This window comes from Lepisosteus oculatus, unplaced genomic scaffold (assembly GCF_040954835.1).
Source record: "Lepisosteus oculatus isolate fLepOcu1 unplaced genomic scaffold, fLepOcu1.hap2 HAP2_SCAFFOLD_75, whole genome shotgun sequence".
Taxonomy (NCBI): Eukaryota; Metazoa; Chordata; class Actinopteri; order Semionotiformes; family Lepisosteidae; genus Lepisosteus; species Lepisosteus oculatus.
Genome location: NW_027168309.1, coordinates 221,368 through 239,042, shown reverse-complemented (window position 1 = coordinate 239,042; position 17,675 = coordinate 221,368). Strand labels below are relative to the sequence as shown.

Genomic DNA, 17,675 nt, shown 5'->3' with positions numbered 1-17,675 from the left:
TGACTCCAGCATTAAAATGTTTGGAAAATGTGTCGGCTTTTATAATCCAGTGTAGAGCAGCATGTGATGATTTGTGCTACAACACCAAGCGCTCAAAGTGACGTCTGCGTTTGTCGTTGAAACTTTCAACTCTTTCATCACTTATGTAGGAAATAAAAAGAGCAGTTGTGCGCCACACGCAGAGGGGCCGTCAGCAGAGTGGCGCAGCGGAAGCGTGCTGGGCCCATAACCCAGAGGTCGATGGATCGAAACCATCCTCTGCTACGTGTGTCCTATGCACGATTCATAAGCATGCCATTGGGTTAGCAAAGTGCCTTCAAATAGTCTGCATCTCCCTTTCTTTAAATTCTGTCCTGAGTTTCTCTCTCGTGTGTGTTTGTGCAAGCTTGACACTTGCGGGACTCTTTAATCTTCACCAATACGGAGATGACCAAATGTGTCTTCGGTTGTTCTGAGGTCTTTGATAGTTTCTTTGAAAGCTTCAACTGAACCTCGAAATCGAAGCAGTTATGTTTATATTGATTTCTCGCGTTAATCATTACGAACCAGGAACAGCCAGCACACTCGGTCGCATTAGTAATTATGTCACGTCTCTACTTAGCAGAGCATTCAAAGGCCCACTGGAAGTAGTAAAGCACTAAAACACTGCAAAACTGAACTCGGGAAAATCATACTGGGAGCTCTGAGCGATGTCTGCATCCAAGCCATCCAATACGGACTCTGAAACCTTGGAATATCAACACTATGATGCGCTACCTTTTACCTGGAGCAAAACGATGGAATTAGAAGAATGCTTACCGCAGGATACAACTGTGCCGCTGTTATTTGGAGCACGGTTTTCACTTGCATGAAAACTACAGCAGAACGTAGAAGGATGATCACTGAGGAGTCCACGCGGGCATGCTGAGGAGATTGTAGGTCGTACATTTCAATGATTACTGACATTTGCGCTGCTGGAGGTACAGTAATCAACAAAGAACAGGGTGTGCTACTCTCGAATCCGGTCAGCACATGATGAAAAGCCAGGAAGTATACCTTGTCAAATTGCCGTCAACAGGGACAAGTTAACCACCAGCTCCACCGGCGCCCGGCTAGCTCAGTCGGTAGAGCATGAGACTCTTAATCTCAGGGTCGTTGGTTCGAGCCCCACGTTGGGCGGTGCCCGTCTCCTTATTAACAAAGTTTCCCGCTCATCCTTGAACCTCTTACACCTCGATGGTACCGAGCACTGCGTTTTAATGCACAGGTGTGATCAAACCGAGATGAAAAGGGCGTATCTAGCTCCTTGCCCGAGAGATAAATCAAGGGTTCCGCAGATAATCCCTTGGCTCCGGTCACCGGGACGCAGATAGGAGCTGCAGCCATCATAACTTGTATGAAAACTAAGAAGAGCTCCTGTCTATTTACAGTTTCATTTACTCTAGCGTTTCCTTAAACATTGCGTGTACGAAGGCTAAGAAATTGGAGAGCTATTCTAATACAATAACTATTAGGAATCTTTTGGGCATAACAGTTTCACTGTGATTTTGCAGGTAACACGTACGTTGGGAAAACATTTTGAACGCGATCAATAACCGCACTGGAAAAATGTGGGAAAGAAAGGGCGAAAAGCGACTCTTCAACATGTGGAAATATCTTCCTGAGCGGAGCCCTCTTCTCGAAGCTCAACACTCTGCAAGAGTCACTTCTCCCAACTTGCGCCCGCAGGTTTCCGTAGTGTGCCTGCAAAGAGCCATCCGCTTGAGACAGGTGCACCTCCCGATTTCATTGAACTAAGCTAGATGCACAATTTCTAATGCAGCCTTCATCACAATAGACAGTTCATTTCTCGAAAGCTTGTCGTAAAAAAAGGAAACAAAGAACGAAAACGTATAGCTGACAATCTTCTGAAGATGCAGATTCAGCTTTGGGGAAATGGACATTTTATGTATGCAGATGCTTTTCAAGCGCTGGTTTTAGAACGTCGCTGTGCTTCCAGCATCCTTTTCAGCCTTCTAAACTGGCTACCGAGGTGCCGATCACATTGTAAAGCGGTTGAGAGGCCGGAGCTGCTCAAACCGCTCTTGCCGTTTCCCATCAATCAAAAGCACTATGTTGTTTCTTTGTATGGAAAGCTTTTCAAGTCTGGCATCGACACGCACCTTTCCTGAAACGTCCAAAAGGTGAATGCTTCGCAAAGAAATCCAGTCTACCTTCAGGGGGCATGATGTTGAAATCGGAATGAGCCCTGGGTGGGCTTGAAGCAGCAGCTGTTCAGTTAACAGCTGCACAGAAACGCACCCCGCTTGCTTTGTATCATTCGCAAGTTTCTGGTTAAAGAGTAAAAAAGGCTGGAATTCTTCTGCCAGCCGGCAGGATTTCTTCTGCACTCACCCAGAAAAGCCAAGAATTGTATTTCATCTTTCGCAAGCTGTATTTTCCAGGAGGAGAATGAATACTTGCATTAAACTGAATCAAGCCGACAGAGACGCACAGCCGTTGTTTTTCTCCATGGGAAGTTTTTCGTTAAGGAAAAACACCGTTGTCATTTTCTTGCCAGCCGGCGGTATTTCTTGTGCAGCGATGAGCCAGATTTGTATTTCGTATTTCGCAAGTTGTGTGAATTTCTTGAAGTTGAAAGTGAATTCGCTCCAGAAAAGAAATGTCCAGTCGCATGAAAGCCGTGGCTGTTTGTTAAACCGCAGGACCTGAGCTTGCGTTCTGTTTCTCATGGCGTTCGCAAAGGCGATTCCTGCCTTTAAAACTGCTGTGACTGCGACTGAAAGTGGCGTGTGGCGCAGCTTCTAAAGTCTTGTTGACGCTCCTCGATGTTGCTTTCTCTCTGCCTAAGGAAGTTCGATTGTCGCGTCGGAACGGGGAGACCTAATCCTTCCAGCTTTAAGCCACCCTTCAGTCTTCTGAAGGGTGTCCGAGTGCTAGCATGTCATTTGGCTTTTTTTTGGGGGGAAGCGGAGAGCGACATTGAAAAAGGTTACCGCCGCCGCCTCGCCCTCCGTGTTAAATGATCGCAAGCCGGCGGCGGCGGCGCTCCCTGTAGTCGTGGCCGAGCGGTTAAGGCGATGGGCTAGAAAGCCATTGGGGTCTCCCCGCGTCGGCTCGAATCCTGCCCACTACGGCGCCCTTCTCCTGTCGCTTCGGCCTGCCCAGAAAAAGGCGGAGTGCCGTTTCTCTCTTCCTGCTTCTTGTACAAACGCTAAATCGCTTGGACCTGCTGCCTTGGAAGTAATGTCTTCAACATCCACCAGTGACATTTCACAGCTGGAAGCACACAGCCACGCTTTTGGCATTGGCATGTCTTTTGCGCCCTACTTCCAGCCTTTGAAGACCTAATTATTCAAACTGAAAGAACCGGCTGAATGAGTGTTTGCAGTGCACCAGGAGGAGCAGGGACCATAGCATTGGAGGGGTGAGGATGGCGCAGATGGAAACGTTTTCATGCGCTCCTCTGGGAGGAATGAAAAGAAAAGACGAAACCGGAAACAGTAGTAGCCGCAAGAGGAAGTGTCTTCAAGCGCCAAGCAAGCGCTCCTCGTTAGTATAGTGGTGCGTATCCCCGCCTGTCACGTGGGAGACCAGGGATGGATTGCTTGACGGCGAGCCAGGTTGCTTTTCTCCCATCAGATTCCAACCGCTAATGCTAACGCAGTGTGTGGGAGCTTACATGCTTTTCCTTTCCCGTCTTTTTCGGACGACTATTCCAAAGGGGTAACCTGAAGGAATAGGGGCCTGAAGACACGAGGCATTCTTAAACCAGCACTGGGCTGCACGGCCTTCTGTTGTGATCAGGTTATATTCGAGTCAAAAAGCCAGAGCATCCGCTTCCATCCTATGGAGCACGAGCTAAATCGGAAGAGGCAGGGGATACACCTACGCCTATCGGCGCACGTTCCCTGCGTCAGGCTGCTTCACCCATTTGCACCCGACTGGAGACGGCACTGAGCAAGCTTTTTGTCAGGAGTGGGATTCGAACCCACGCCTCCAGGGGAGACTGCGACCTGAACGCAGCGCCTTAGACCGCTCGGCCATCCTGACGCGGGCCCCCTGTCCCGGGGCGGTCTGATGAGCCACCGCGATCCCACTACGCTCCTCGAGTATCGCACTGTTATTAATACTACAGTGTGACTCCAGCATTAAAATGTTTGGAAAATGTGTCGGCTTTTATAATCCAGTGTAGAGCAGCATGTGATGATTTGTGCTACAACACCAAGCGCTCAAAGTGACGTCTGCGTTTGTCGTTGAAACTTTCAACTCTTTCATCACTTATGTAGGAAATAAAAAGAGCAGTTGTGCGCCACACGCAGAGGGGCCGTCAGCAGAGTGGCGCAGCGGAAGCGTGCTGGGCCCATAACCCAGAGGTCGATGGATCGAAACCATCCTCTGCTACGTGTGTCCTATGCACGATTCATAAGCATGCCATTGGGTTAACAAAGTGCCTTCAAATAGTCTGCATCTCCCTTTCTTTAAATTCTGTCCTGAGTTTCTCTCTGGTGTGTGTTTGTGCAAGCTTGACACTTGCGGGACTCTTTAATCTTCACCAATACGGAGATGACCAAATGTGTCTTCGGTTGTTCTGAGGTCTTTGATAGTTTCTTTGAAAGCTTCAACTGAACCTCGAAATCGAAGCAGTTATGTTTATATTGATTTCTCGCGTTAATCATTACGAACCAGGAACAGCCAGCACACTCGGTCGCATTAGTAATTATGTCACGTCTCTACTTAGCAGAGCATTCAAAGGCCCACTGGAAGTAGTAAAGCACTAAAACACTGCAAAACTGAACTCGGGAAAATCATACTGGGAGCTCTGAGCGATGTCTGCATCCAAGCCATCCAATACGGACTCTGAAACCTTGGAATATCAACACTATGATGCGCTACCTTTTACCTGGAGCAAAACGATGGAATTAGAAGAATGCTTACCGCAGGATACAACTGTGCCGCTGTTATTTGGAGCACGGTTTTCACTTGCATGAAAACTACAGCAGAACGTAGAAGGATGATCACTGAGGAGTCCACGCGGGCATGCTGAGGAGATTGTAGGTCGTACATTTCAATGATTACTGACATTTGCGCTGCTGGAGGTACAGTAATCAACAAAGAACAGGGTGTGCTACTCTCGAATCCGGTCAGCACATGATGAAAAGCCAGGAAGTATACCTTGTCAAATTGCCGTCAACAGGGACAAGTTAACCACCAGCTCTACCGGCGCCCGGCTAGCTCAGTTGGTAGAGCATGAGACTCTTAATCTCAGGGTCGTGGGTTCGAGCCCCACGTTGGGCGGTGCCCGTCTCCTTATTAACAAAGTTTCCCGCTCATCCTTGAACCTCTTACACCTCGATGGTACCGAGCACTGCGTTTTAATGCACAGGTGTGATCAAACCGAGATGAAAAGGGCGTATCTAGCTCCTTGCCCGAGAGATAAATCAAGGGTTCCGCAGATAATCCCTTGGCTCCGGTCACCCGGACGCAGATAGGAGCTGCAGCCATCATAACTTGTATGAAAACTAAGAAGAGCTCCTGTCTATTTACAGTTTCATTTACTCTAGCGTTTCCTTAAACATTGCGTGTACGAAGGCTAAGAAATTGGAGAGCTATTCTAATACAATAACTATTAGGAATCTTTTGGGCATAACAGTTTCACTGTGATTTTGCAGGTAACACGTACGTTGGGAAAACATTTTGAACGCGATCAATAACCGCACTGGAAAAATGTGGGAAAGAAAGGGCGAAAAGCGACTCTTCAACATGTGGAAATATCTTCCTGAGCGGAGCCCTCTTCTCGAAGCTCAACACTCTGCAAGAGTCACTTCTCCCAACTTGCGCCCGCAGGTTTCCGTAGTGTGCCTGCAAAGAGCCATCCGCTTGAGACAGGTGCACCTCCCGATTTCATTGAACTAAGCTAGATGCACAATTTCTAATGCAGCCTTCATCACAATAGACAGTTCATTTCTCGAAAGCTTGTCGTAAAAAAAGGAAACAAAGAACGAAAACGTATAGCTGACAATCTTCTGAAGATGCAGATTCAGCTTTGGGGAAATGGACATTTTATGTATGCAGATGCTTTTCAAGCGCTGGTTTTAGAACGTCGCTGTGCTTCCAGCATCCTTTTCAGCCTTCTAAACTGGCTACCGAGGTGCCGATCACATTGTAAAGCGGTTGAGAGGCCGGAGCTGCTCAAACCGCTCTTGCCGTTTCCCATCAATCAAAAGCACTATGTTGTTTCTTTGTATGGAAAGCTTTTCAAGTCTGGCATCGACACGCACCTTTCCTGAAACGTCCAAAAGGTGAATGCTTCGCAAAGAAATCCAGTCTACCTTCAGGGGGCATGATGTTGAAATCGGAATGAGCCCTGGGTGGGCTTGAAGCAGCAGCTGTTCAGTTAACAGCTGCACAGAAACGCACCCCGCTTGCTTTGTATCATTCGCAAGTTTCTGGTTAAAGAGTAAAAAAGGCTGGAATTCTTCTGCCAGCCGGCAGGATTTCTTCTGCACTCACCCAGAAAAGCCAAGAATTGTATTTCATCTTTCGCAAGCTGTATTTTTCAGGAGGAGAATGAATACTTGCATTAAACTGAATCAAGCCGACAGAGACGCACAGCCGTTGTTTTTCTCCATGGGAAGTTTTTCGTTAAGGAAAAACACCGTTGTCATTTTCTTGCCAGCCGGCGGTATTTCTTGTGCAGCGATGAGCCAGATTTGTATTTCGTATTTCGCAAGTTGTGTGAATTTCTTGAAGTTGAAAGTGAATTCGCTCCAGAAAAGAAATGTCCAGTCGCATGAAAGCCGTGGCTGTTTGTTAAACCGCAGGACCTGAGCTTGCGTTCTGTTTCTCATGGCGTTCGCAAAGGCGATTCCTGCCTTTAAAACTGCTGTGACTGCGACTGAAAGTGGCGTGTGGCGCAGCTTCTAAAGTCTTGTTGACGCTCCTCGATGTTGCTTTCTCTCTGCCTAAGGAAGTTCGATTGTCGCGTCGGAACGGGGAGACCTAATCCTTCCAGCTTTAAGCCACCCTTCAGTCTTCTGAAGGGTGTCCGAGTGCTAGCATGTCATTTGGCTTTTTTTTGGGGGGAAGCGGAGAGCGACATTGAAAAAGGTTACCGCCGCCGCCTCGCCCTCCGTGTTAAATGATCGCAAGCCGGCGGCGGCGGCGCTCCCTGTAGTCGTGGCCGAGCGGTTAAGGCGATGGGCTAGAAAGCCATTGGGGTCTCCCCGCGTCGGCTCGAATCCTGCCCACTACGGCGCCCTTCTCCTGTCGCTTCGGCCTGCCCAGAAAAAGGCGGAGTGCCGTTTCTCTCTTCCTGCTTCTTGTACAAACGCTAAATCGCTTGGACCTGCTGCCTTGGAAGTAATGTCTTCAACATCCACCAGTGACATTTCACAGCTGGAAGCACACAGCCACGCTTTTGGCATTGGCATGTCTTTTGCGCCCTACTTCCAGCCTTTGAAGACCTAATTATTCAAACTGAAAGAACCGGCTGAATGAGTGTTTGCAGTGCACCAGGAGGAGCAGGGACCATAGCATTGGAGGGGTGAGGATGGCGCAGATGGAAACGTTTTCATGCGCTCCTCTGGGAGGAATGAAAAGAAAAGACGAAACCGGAAACAGTAGTAGCCGCAAGAGGAAGTGTCTTCAAGCGCCAAGCAAGCGCTCCTCGTTAGTATAGTGGTGCGTATCCCCGCCTGTCACGTGGGAGACCAGGGATGGATTGCTTGACGGCGAGCCAGGTTGCTTTTCTCCCATCAGATTCCAACCGCTAATGCTAACGCAGTGTGTGGGAGCTTACATGCTTTTCCTTTCCCGTCTTTTTCGGACGACTATTCCAAAGGGGTAACCTGAAGGAATAGGGGCCTGAAGACACGAGGCATTCTTAAACCAGCACTGGGCTGCACGGCCTTCTGTTGTGATCAGGTTATATTCGAGTCAAAAAGCCAGAGCATCCGCTTCCATCCTATGGAGCACGAGCTAAATCGGAAGAGGCAGGGGATACACCTACGCCTATCGGCGCACGTTCCCTGCGTCAGGCTGCTTCACCCATTTGCACCCGACTGGAGACGGCACTGAGCAAGCTTTTTGTCAGGAGTGGGATTCGAACCCACGCCTCCAGGGGAGACTGCGACCTGAACGCAGCGCCTTAGACCGCTCGGCCATCCTGACGCGGGCCCCCTGTCCCGGGGCGGTCTGATGAGCCACCGCGATCCCACTACGCTCCTCGAGTATCGCACTGTTATTAATACTACAGTGTGACTCCAGCATTAAAATGTTTGGAAAATGTGTCGGCTTTTATAATCCAGTGTAGAGCAGCATGTGATGATTTGTGCTACAACACCAAGCGCTCAAAGTGACGTCTGCGTTTGTCGTTGAAACTTTCAACTCTTTCATCACTTATGTAGGAAATAAAAAGAGCAGTTGTGCGCCACACGCAGAGGGGCCGTCAGCAGAGTGGCGCAGCGGAAGCGTGCTGGGCCCATAACCCAGAGGTCGATGGATCGAAACCATCCTCTGCTACGTGTGTCCTATGCACGATTCATAAGCATGCCATTGGGTTAACAAAGTGCCTTCAAATAGTCTGCATCTCCCTTTCTTTAAATTCTGTCCTGAGTTTCTCTCTGGTGTGTGTTTGTGCAAGCTTGACACTTGCGGGACTCTTTAATCTTCACCAATACGGAGATGACCAAATGTGTCTTCGGTTGTTCTGAGGTCTTTGATAGTTTCTTTGAAAGCTTCAACTGAACCTCGAAATCGAAGCAGTTATGTTTATATTGATTTCTCGCGTTAATCATTACGAACCAGGAACAGCCAGCACACTCGGTCGCATTAGTAATTATGTCACGTCTCTACTTAGCAGAGCATTCAAAGGCCCACTGGAAGTAGTAAAGCACTAAAACACTGCAAAACTGAACTCGGGAAAATCATACTGGGAGCTCTGAGCGATGTCTGCATCCAAGCCATCCAATACGGACTCTGAAACCTTGGAATATCAACACTATGATGCGCTACCTTTTACCTGGAGCAAAACGATGGAATTAGAAGAATGCTTACCGCAGGATACAACTGTGCCGCTGTTATTTGGAGCACGGTTTTCACTTGCATGAAAACTACAGCAGAACGTAGAAGGATGATCACTGAGGAGTCCACGCGGGCATGCTGAGGAGATTGTAGGTCGTACATTTCAATGATTACTGACATTTGCGCTGCTGGAGGTACAGTAATCAACAAAGAACAGGGTGTGCTACTCTCGAATCCGGTCAGCACATGATGAAAAGCCAGGAAGTATACCTTGTCAAATTGCCGTCAACAGGGACAAGTTAACCACCAGCTCTACCGGCGCCCGGCTAGCTCAGTCGGTAGAGCATGAGACTCTTAATCTCAGGGTCGTGGGTTCGAGCCCCACGTTGGGCGGTGCCCGTCTCCTTATTAACAAAGTTTCCCGCTCATCCTTGAACCTCTTACACCTCGATGGTACCGAGCACTGCGTTTTAATGCACAGGTGTGATCAAACCGAGATGAAAAGGGCGTATCTAGCTCCTTGCCCGAGAGATAAATCAAGGGTTCCGCAGATAATCCCTTGGCTCCGGTCACCCGGACGCAGATAGGAGCTGCAGCCATCATAACTTGTATGAAAACTAAGAAGAGCTCCTGTCTATTTACAGTTTCATTTACTCTAGCGTTTCCTTAAACATTGCGTGTACGAAGGCTAAGAAATTGGAGAGCTATTCTAATACAATAACTATTAGGAATCTTTTGGGCATAACAGTTTCACTGTGATTTTGCAGGTAACACGTACGTTGGGAAAACATTTTGAACGCGATCAATAACCGCACTGGAAAAATGTGGGAAAGAAAGGGCGAAAAGCGACTCTTCAACATGTGGAAATATCTTCCTGAGCGGAGCCCTCTTCTCGAAGCTCAACACTCTGCAAGAGTCACTTCTCCCAACTTGCGCCCGCAGGTTTCCGTAGTGTGCCTGCAAAGAGCCATCCGCTTGAGACAGGTGCACCTCCCGATTTCATTGAACTAAGCTAGATGCACAATTTCTAATGCAGCCTTCATCACAATAGACAGTTCATTTCTCGAAAGCTTGTCGTAAAAAAAGGAAACAAAGAACGAAAACGTATAGCTGACAATCTTCTGAAGATGCAGATTCAGCTTTGGGGAAATGGACATTTTATGTATGCAGATGCTTTTCAAGCGCTGGTTTTAGAACGTCGCTGTGCTTCCAGCATCCTTTTCAGCCTTCTAAACTGGCTACCGAGGTGCCGATCACATTGTAAAGCGGTTGAGAGGCCGGAGCTGCTCAAACCGCTCTTGCCGTTTCCCATCAATCAAAAGCACTATGTTGTTTCTTTGTATGGAAAGCTTTTCAAGTCTGGCATCGACACGCACCTTTCCTGAAACGTCCAAAAGGTGAATGCTTCGCAAAGAAATCCAGTCTACCTTCAGGGGGCATGATGTTGAAATCGGAATGAGCCCTGGGTGGGCTTGAAGCAGCAGCTGTTCAGTTAACAGCTGCACAGAAACGCACCCCGCTTGCTTTGTATCATTCGCAAGTTTCTGGTTAAAGAGTAAAAAAGGCTGGAATTCTTCTGCCAGCCGGCAGGATTTCTTCTGCACTCACCCAGAAAAGCCAAGAATTGTATTTCATCTTTCGCAAGCTGTATTTTCCAGGAGGAGAATGAATACTTGCATTAAACTGAATCAAGCCGACAGAGACGCACAGCCGTTGTTTTTCTCCATGGGAAGTTTTTCGTTAAGGAAAAACACCGTTGTCATTTTCTTGCCAGCCGGCGGTATTTCTTGTGCAGCGATGAGCCAGATTTGTATTTCGTATTTCGCAAGTTGTGTGAATTTCTTGAAGTTGAAAGTGAATTCGCTCCAGAAAAGAAATGTCCAGTCGCATGAAAGCCGTGGCTGTTTGTTAAACCGCAGGACCTGAGCTTGCGTTCTGTTTCTCATGGCGTTCGCAAAGGCGATTCCTGCCTTTAAAACTGCTGTGACTGCGACTGAAAGTGGCGTGTGGCGCAGCTTCTAAAGTCTTGTTGACGCTCCTCGATGTTGCTTTCTCTCTGCCTAAGGAAGTTCGATTGTCGCGTCGGAACGGGGAGACCTAATCCTTCCAGCTTTAAGCCACCCTTCAGTCTTCTGAAGGGTGTCCGAGTGCTAGCATGTCATTTGGCTTTTTTTTGGGGGGAAGCGGAGAGCGACATTGAAAAAGGTTACCGCCGCCGCCTCGCCCTCCGTGTTAAATGATCGCAAGCCGGCGGCGGCGGCGCTCCCTGTAGTCGTGGCCGAGCGGTTAAGGCGATGGGCTAGAAAGCCATTGGGGTCTCCCCGCGTCGGCTCGAATCCTGCCCACTACGGCGCCCTTCTCCTGTCGCTTCGGCCTGCCCAGAAAAAGGCGGAGTGCCGTTTCTCTCTTCCTGCTTCTTGTACAAACGCTAAATCGCTTGGACCTGCTGCCTTGGAAGTAATGTCTTCAACATCCACCAGTGACATTTCACAGCTGGAAGCACACAGCCACGCTTTTGGCATTGGCATGTCTTTTGCGCCCTACTTCCAGCCTTTGAAGACCTAATTATTCAAACTGAAAGAACCAGCTGAATGAGTGTTTGCAGTGCACCAGGAGGAGCAGGGACCATAGCATTGGAGGGGTGAGGATGGCGCAGATGGAAACGTTTTCATGCGCTCCTCTGGGAGGAATGAAAAGAAAAGACGAAACCGGAAACAGTAGTAGCCGCAAGAGGAAGTGTCTTCAAGCGCCAAGCAAGCGCTCCTCGTTAGTATAGTGGTGCGTATCCCCGCCTGTCACGTGGGAGACCAGGGATGGATTGCTTGACGGCGAGCCAGGTTGCTTTTCTCCCATCAGATTCCAACCGCTAATGCTAACGCAGTGTGTGGGAGCTTACATGCTTTTCCTTTCCCGTCTTTTTCGGACGACTATTCCAAAGGGGTAACCTGAAGGAATAGGGGCCTGAAGACACGAGGCATTCTTAAACCAGCACTGGGCTGCACGGCCTTCTGTTGTGATCAGGTTATATTCGAGTCAAAAAGCCAGAGCATCCGCTTCCATCCTATGGAGCACGAGCTAAATCGGAAGAGGCAGGGGATACACCTACGCCTATCGGCGCACGTTCCCTGCGTCAGGCTGCTTCACCCATTTGCACCCGACTGGAGACGGCACTGAGCAAGCTTTTTGTCAGGAGTGGGATTCGAACCCACGCCTCCAGGGGAGACTGCGACCTGAACGCAGCGCCTTAGACCGCTCGGCCATCCTGACGCGGGCCCCCTGTCCCGGGGCGGTCTGATGAGCCACCGCGATCCCACTACGCTCCTCGAGTATCGCACTGTTATTAATACTACAGTGTGACTCCAGCATTAAAATGTTTGGAAAATGTGTCGGCTTTTATAATCCAGTGTAGAGCAGCATGTGATGATTTGTGCTACAACACCAAGCGCTCAAAGTGACGTCTGCGTTTGTCGTTGAAACTTTCAACTCTTTCATCACTTATGTAGGAAATAAAAAGAGCAGTTGTGCGCCACACGCAGAGGGGCCGTCAGCAGAGTGGCGCAGCGGAAGCGTGCTGGGCCCATAACCCAGAGGTCGATGGATCGAAACCATCCTCTGCTACGTGTGTCCTATGCACGATTCATAAGCATGCCATTGGGTTAACAAAGTGCCTTCAAATAGTCTGCATCTCCCTTTCTTTAAATTCTGTCCTGAGTTTCTCTCTGGTGTGTGTTTGTGCAAGCTTGACACTTGCGGGACTCTTTAATCTTCACCAATACGGAGATGACCAAATGTGTCTTCGGTTGTTCTGAGGTCTTTGATAGTTTCTTTGAAAGCTTCAACTGAACCTCGAAATCGAAGCAGTTATGTTTATATTGATTTCTCACGTTAATCATTACGAACCAGGAACAGCCAGCACACTCGGTCGCATTAGTAATTATGTCACGTCTCTACTTAGCAGAGCATTCAAAGGCCCACTGGAAGTAGTAAAGCACTAAAACACTGCAAAACTGAACTCGGGAAAATCATACTGGGAGCTCTGAGCGATGTCTGCATCCAAGCCATCCAATACGGACTCTGAAACCTTGGAATATCAACACTATGATGCGCTACCTTTTACCTGGAGCAAAACGATGGAATTAGAAGAATGCTTACCGCAGGATACAACTGTGCCGCTGTTATTTGGAGCACGGTTTTCACTTGCATGAAAACTACAGCAGAACGTAGAAGGATGATCACTGAGGAGTCCACGCGGGCATGCTGAGGAGATTGTAGGTCGTACATTTCAATGATTACTGACATTTGCGCTGCTGGAGGTACAGTAATCAACAAAGAACAGGGTGTGCTACTCTCGAATCCGGTCAGCACATGATGAAAAGCCAGGAAGTATACCTTGTCAAATTGCCGTCAACAGGGACAAGTTAACCACCAGCTCCACCGGCGCCCGGCTAGCTCAGTCGGTAGAGCATGAGACTCTTAATCTCAGGGTCGTGGGTTCGAGCCCCACGTTGGGCGGTGCCCGTCTCCTTATTAACAAAGTTTCCCGCTCATCCTTGAACCTCTTACACCTCGATGGTACCGAGCACTGCGTTTTAATGCACAGGTGTGATCAAACCGAGATGAAAAGGGCGTATCTAGCTCCTTGCCCGAGAGATAAATCAAGGGTTCCGCAGATAATCCCTTGGCTCCGGTCACCGGGACGCAGATAGGAGCTGCAGCCATCATAACTTGTATGAAAACTAAGAAGAGCTCCTGTCTATTTACAGTTTCATTTACTCTAGCGTTTCCTTAAACATTGCGTGTACGAAGGCTAAGAAATTGGAGAGCTATTCTAATACAATAACTATTAGGAATCTTTTGGGCATAACAGTTTCACTGTGATTTTGCAGGTAACACGTACGTTGGGAAAACATTTTGAACGCGATCAATAACCGCACTGGAAAAATGTGGGAAAGAAAGGGCGAAAAGCGACTCTTCAACATGTGGAAATATCTTCCTGAGCGGAGCCCTCTTCTCGAAGCTCAACACTCTGCAAGAGTCACTTCTCCCAACTTGCGCCCGCAGGTTTCCGTAGTGTGCCTGCAAAGAGCCATCCGCTTGAGACAGGTGCACCTCCCGATTTCATTGAACTAAGCTAGATGCACAATTTCTAATGCAGCCTTCATCACAATAGACAGTTCATTTCTCGAAAGCTTGTCGTAAAAAAAGGAAACAAAGAACGAAAACGTATAGCTGACAATCTTCTGAAGATGCAGATTCAGCTTTGGGGAAATGGACATTTTATGTATGCAGATGCTTTTCAAGCGCTGGTTTTAGAACGTCGCTGTGCTTCCAGCATCCTTTTCAGCCTTCTAAACTGGCTACCGAGGTGCCGATCACATTGTAAAGCGGTTGAGAGGCCGGAGCTGCTCAAACCGCTCTTGCCGTTTCCCATCAATCAAAAGCACTATGTTGTTTCTTTGTATGGAAAGCTTTTCAAGTCTGGCATCGACACGCACCTTTCCTGAAACGTCCAAAAGGTGAATGCTTCGCAAAGAAATCCAGTCTACCTTCAGGGGGCATGATGTTGAAATCGGAATGAGCCCTGGGTGGGCTTGAAGCAGCAGCTGTTCAGTTAACAGCTGCACAGAAACGCACCCCGCTTGCTTTGTATCATTCGCAAGTTTCTGGTTAAAGAGTAAAAAAGGCTGGAATTCTTCTGCCAGCCGGCAGGATTTCTTCTGCACTCACCCAGAAAAGCCAAGAATTGTATTTCATCTTTCGCAAGCTGTATTTTCCAGGAGGAGAATGAATACTTGCATTAAACTGAATCAAGCCGACAGAGACGCACAGCCGTTGTTTTTCTCCATGGGAAGTTTTTCGTTAAGGAAAAACACCGTTGTCATTTTCTTGCCAGCCGGCGGTATTTCTTGTGCAGCGATGAGCCAGATTTGTATTTCGTATTTCGCAAGTTGTGTGAATTTCTTGAAGTTGAAAGTGAATTCGCTCCAGAAAAGAAATGTCCAGTCGCATGAAAGCCGTGGCTGTTTGTTAAACCGCAGGACCTGAGCTTGCGTTCTGTTTCTCATGGCGTTCGCAAAGGCGATTCCTGCCTTTAAAACTGCTGTGACTGCGACTGAAAGTGGCGTGTGGCGCAGCTTCTAAAGTCTTGTTGACGCTCCTCGATGTTGCTTTCTCTCTGCCTAAGGAAGCTCGATTGTCGCGTCGGAACGGGGAGACCTAATCCTTCCAGCTTTAAGCCACCCTTCAGTCTTCTGAAGGGTGTCCGAGTGCTAGCATGTCATTTGGCTTTTTTTTGGGGGGAAGCGGAGAGCGACATTGAAAAAGGTTACCGCCGCTGCCTCGCCCTCCGTGTTAAATGATCGCAAGCCGGCGGCGGCGGCGCTCCCTGTAGTCGTGGCCGAGCGGTTAAGGCGATGGGCTAGAAAGCCATTGGGGTCTCCCCGCGTCGGCTCGAATCCTGCCCACTACGGCGCCCTTCTCCTGTCGCTTCGGCCTGCCCAGAAAAAGGCGGAGTGCCGTTTCTCTCTTCCTGCTTCTTGTACAAACGCTAAATCGCTTGGACCTGCTGCCTTGGAAGTAATGTCTTCAACATCCACCAGTGACATTTCACAGCTGGAAGCACACAGCCACGCTTTTGGCATTGGCATGTCTTTTGCGCCCTACTTCCAGCCTTTGAAGACCTAATTATTCAAACTGAAAGAACCGGCTGAATGAGTGTTTGCAGTGCACCAGGAGGAGCAGGGACCATAGCATTGGAGGGGTGAGGATGGCGCAGATGGAAACGTTTTCATGCGCTCCTCTGGGAGGAATGAAAAGAAAAGACGAAACCGGAAACAGTAGTAGCCGCAAGAGGAAGTGTCTTCAAGCGCCAAGCAAGCGCTCCTCGTTAGTATAGTGGTGCGTATCCCCGCCTGTCACGTGGGAGACCAGGGATGGATTGCTTGACGGCGAGCCAGGTTGCTTTTCTCCCATCAGATTCCAACCGCTAATGCTAACGCAGTGTGTGGGAGCTTACATGCTTTTCCTTTCCCGTCTTTTTCGGACGACTATTCCAAAGGGGTAACCTGAAGGAATAGGGGCCTGAAGACACGAGGCATTCTTAAACCAGCACTGGGCTGCACGGCCTTCTGTTGTGATCAGGTTATATTCGAGTCAAAAAGCCAGAGCATCCGCTTCCATCCTATGGAGCACGAGCTAAATCGGAAGAGGCAGGGGATACACCTACGCCTATCGGCGCACGTTCCCTGCGTCAGGCTGCTTCACCCATTTGCACCCGACTGGAGACGGCACTGAGCAAGCTTTTTGTCAGGAGTGGGATTCGAACCCACGCCTCCAGGGGAGACTGCGACCTGAACGCAGCGCCTTAGACCGCTCGGCCATCCTGACGCGGGCCCCCTGTCCCGGGGCGGTCTGATGAGCCACCGCGATCCCACTACGCTCCTCGAGTATCGCACTGTTATTAATACTACAGTGTGACTCCAGCATTAAAATGTTTGGAAAATGTGTCGGCTTTTATAATCCAGTGTAGAGCAGCATGTGATGATTTGTGCTACAACACCAAGCGCTCAAAGTGACGTCTGCGTTTGTCGTTGAAACTTTCAACTCTTTCATCACTTATGTAGGAAATAAAAAGAGCAGTTGTGCGCCACACGCAGAGGGGCCGTCAGCAGAGTGGCGCAGCGGAAGCGTGCTGGGCCCATAACCCAGAGGTCGATGGATCGAAACCATCCTCTGCTACGTGTGTCCTATGCACGATTCATAAGCATGCCATTGGGTTAGCAAAGTGCCTTCAAATAGTCTGCATCTCCCTTTCTTTAAATTCTGTCCTGAGTTTCTCTCTCGTGTGTGTTTGTGCAAGCTTGACACTTGCGGGACTCTTTAATCTTCACCAATACGGAGATGACCAAATGTGTCTTCGGTTGTTCTGAGGTCTTTGATAGTTTCTTTGAAAGCTTCAACTGAACCTCGAAATCGAAGCAGTTATGTTTATATTGATTTCTCACTGTAATCATTACGAACCAGGAACAGCCAGCACACTCGGTCGCATTAGTAATTATGTCACGTCTCTACTTAGCAGAGCATTCAAAGGCCCACTGGAAGTAGTAAAGCACTAAAACACTGCAAAACTGAACTCGGGAAAATCATACTGGGAGCTCTGAGCGATGTCTGCATCCAAGCCATCCAATACGGACTCTGAAACCTTGGAATATCAACACTATGATGCGCTACCTTTTACCTGGAGCAAAACGATGGAATTAGAAGAATGCTTACCGCAGGATACAACTGTGCCGCTGTTATTTGGAGCACGGTTTTCACTTGCATGAAAACTACAGCAGAACGTAGAAGGATGATCACTGAGGAGTCCACGCGGGCATGCTGAGGAGATTGTAGGTCGTACATTTCAATGATTACTGACATTTGCGCTGCTGGAGGTACAGTAATCAACAAAGAACAGGGTGTGCTACTCTCGAATCCGGTCAGCACATGATGAAAAGCCAGGAAGTATACCTTGTCAAATTGCCGTCAACAGGGACAAGTTAACCACCAGCTCTACCGGCGCCCGGCTAGCTCAGTCGGTAGAGCATGAGACTCTTAATCTCAGGGTCGTGGGTTCGAGCCCCACGTTGGGCGGTGCCCGTCTCCTTATTAACAAAGTTTCCCGCTCATCCTTG

The 17,675-nt window shown here is 48.7% G+C and overlaps 13 non-coding genes across 13 annotated transcripts; 9 read left to right on the top strand and 4 right to left on the bottom strand.

Moving 5' to 3' along the window:
* The first annotated feature begins 192 nt into the window (after nt 1-192).
* On the top strand, nt 193-264 carry trnam-cau (transfer RNA methionine (anticodon CAU)). The gene has a single exon. It is a non-coding gene; the product is annotated as a tRNA-Met (tRNA).
* A 3,685-nt stretch (nt 265-3,949) lies between these two features.
* Nucleotides 3,950-4,032, bottom strand: trnal-cag (transfer RNA leucine (anticodon CAG)). Its single transcript has one exon. It is a non-coding gene; the product is annotated as a tRNA-Leu (tRNA).
* A 279-nt stretch (nt 4,033-4,311) lies between these two features.
* On the top strand, nt 4,312-4,383 carry trnam-cau (transfer RNA methionine (anticodon CAU)). Its single transcript has one exon. It is a non-coding gene; the product is annotated as a tRNA-Met (tRNA).
* Nucleotides 4,384-5,204: 821 nt separating this feature from the next.
* Nucleotides 5,205-5,277, top strand: trnak-cuu (transfer RNA lysine (anticodon CUU)). The gene has a single exon. It is a non-coding gene; the product is annotated as a tRNA-Lys (tRNA).
* Nucleotides 5,278-8,068: 2,791 nt separating this feature from the next.
* On the bottom strand, nt 8,069-8,151 carry trnal-cag (transfer RNA leucine (anticodon CAG)). Its single transcript has one exon. It is a non-coding gene; the product is annotated as a tRNA-Leu (tRNA).
* Nucleotides 8,152-8,430: 279 nt separating this feature from the next.
* trnam-cau (transfer RNA methionine (anticodon CAU)) lies at nt 8,431-8,502 on the top strand. Its single transcript has one exon. It is a non-coding gene; the product is annotated as a tRNA-Met (tRNA).
* An 821-nt stretch (nt 8,503-9,323) lies between these two features.
* trnak-cuu (transfer RNA lysine (anticodon CUU)) lies at nt 9,324-9,396 on the top strand. The gene has a single exon. It is a non-coding gene; the product is annotated as a tRNA-Lys (tRNA).
* Nucleotides 9,397-12,187: 2,791 nt separating this feature from the next.
* On the bottom strand, nt 12,188-12,270 carry trnal-cag (transfer RNA leucine (anticodon CAG)). Its single transcript has one exon. It is a non-coding gene; the product is annotated as a tRNA-Leu (tRNA).
* A 279-nt stretch (nt 12,271-12,549) lies between these two features.
* Nucleotides 12,550-12,621, top strand: trnam-cau (transfer RNA methionine (anticodon CAU)). The gene has a single exon. It is a non-coding gene; the product is annotated as a tRNA-Met (tRNA).
* Nucleotides 12,622-13,442: 821 nt separating this feature from the next.
* Nucleotides 13,443-13,515, top strand: trnak-cuu (transfer RNA lysine (anticodon CUU)). Its single transcript has one exon. It is a non-coding gene; the product is annotated as a tRNA-Lys (tRNA).
* A 2,791-nt stretch (nt 13,516-16,306) lies between these two features.
* trnal-cag (transfer RNA leucine (anticodon CAG)) lies at nt 16,307-16,389 on the bottom strand. The gene has a single exon. It is a non-coding gene; the product is annotated as a tRNA-Leu (tRNA).
* A 279-nt stretch (nt 16,390-16,668) lies between these two features.
* Nucleotides 16,669-16,740, top strand: trnam-cau (transfer RNA methionine (anticodon CAU)). Its single transcript has one exon. It is a non-coding gene; the product is annotated as a tRNA-Met (tRNA).
* Nucleotides 16,741-17,561: 821 nt separating this feature from the next.
* trnak-cuu (transfer RNA lysine (anticodon CUU)) lies at nt 17,562-17,634 on the top strand. Its single transcript has one exon. It is a non-coding gene; the product is annotated as a tRNA-Lys (tRNA).
* The last annotated feature ends 41 nt before the right edge of the window (nt 17,635-17,675 follow it).